Below are 1,299 nucleotides of genomic sequence, written 5' to 3'. Positions count from 1 at the left end.
GGTGTTGGAGAAGACTCTTGAGAGTCCCTTGGACTACAAGGAGATCAAAACAGTCAATCCTAAAGGAAATCAGTCCTGAATATTCATTGGAAGGACTGATGCTGAAGCTGAAACTCCAATACTTTGGCCACCTGATGTGAAGAACTGAATCACTGGAAAAGACACTGATGCTGGGAAAGATTGAAGGCAGAAGGCGATGACAGAGGATGAGACGGTTGGATGGTATCACTGACTCAATGGACACGAGTTTGAGCAAGCTCCGGGAGTTGATGATGGACAAGAAAACCTGGCGTGCTACAGTCTGTGGGGTCACAAAGAGGCGGGCACAACTGAGCAACTGAACTGAACACACAGTGGGGCGTCACTAGAAACAGCAGGGAGGATCGGGAGAAAGAGAGGAGGAAGGCATCAGAGAATCTTTTTTCCATGAGCAAAAGTGGAAGACAGAGGTCATTCTGACTTCCAAAGAAAATCTCTGAGGTCAAGGGTACTGACCAAACTACTTATCATTTTTATCTCCACATAGAGGGTTCATTCTCCATCCTCGACCCCCAAAATCCTGACTCCCCCAGCATCATCCAACCAGTTACCAGTCCAGCGAATCTCACTTCCTTGTCTTTGAATGCACCCACCCCTCTCCATCCCCACAGGTGCTGCCTTGGTTCAGGCCCCCCTCCTCCGGCACCTGGACTACAGCAACCTACAGCAATGGTGCCCTGCCCGGTCTACCTGCAGGTCCTTTCTGCCCACTCTAATAAGCACATCACTGCCTGGCTACTTTAAAAGAGATAAAACCATGGCACAACCCTGCTTAAAATTCCTCAGGGCTCTACCCCTCACACCCACATTTCCAAATAAAGCTTCTTAACATGTCTTAACTTGGCAACAGTAACTGCAGCAGTTTATGTTCACTGGCCACCAGTGCCAAGTGGTGGAGAAGGCAGTGGCACCCACTCCAGGACTCTTGCCTGAAGGATCCCACGGATGGAGGAGCCTGGTGGGCTGCAGTCCATGGGGTCGCAAAGAGTCAGACACAACTGAGCGACTTCACTTTCACTCTTCACTTTCATGCATTGGAGAGGGAAATGGCAACCCACTCCAGTGTTCTTGCCTGGAGGATCCCAGGGATGGCGGAGCCTGGTGGGTCCGATCTATGGGGTCGCACAGAGTGGGACACGACTGAAGAGACTTAGCAGGAGCAGCAGCAGTGTCAAGTGGCTAACATCCTCTAATTCACTTCTCACAGCAACCCTAGAAGGTGGGTTAATGTCTGCCCTTTGTTTTTGTTCTGTTTTTTTT

The 1,299-nt window shown here is 50.0% G+C and overlaps 1 protein-coding gene across 4 annotated transcripts in view; it reads right to left on the bottom strand.

Annotated features, from left to right (window-relative positions):
- Window positions 1-1,299, bottom strand: part of ATG7 (autophagy related 7) — a 196,450-nt gene that overhangs the window by 194,140 nt on the left and 1,011 nt on the right. The window lies entirely within an intron of this gene.

This window comes from Bison bison, unplaced genomic scaffold, assembly GCF_000754665.1.
Source record: "Bison bison bison isolate TAMUID 2011002044 unplaced genomic scaffold, Bison_UMD1.0 scf7180017864482, whole genome shotgun sequence".
Taxonomy (NCBI): Eukaryota; Metazoa; Chordata; class Mammalia; order Artiodactyla; family Bovidae; genus Bison; species Bison bison.
Note: the sequence above shows the minus strand (reverse complement) of the source record. Positions and strands in the feature narration are given on the sequence as shown.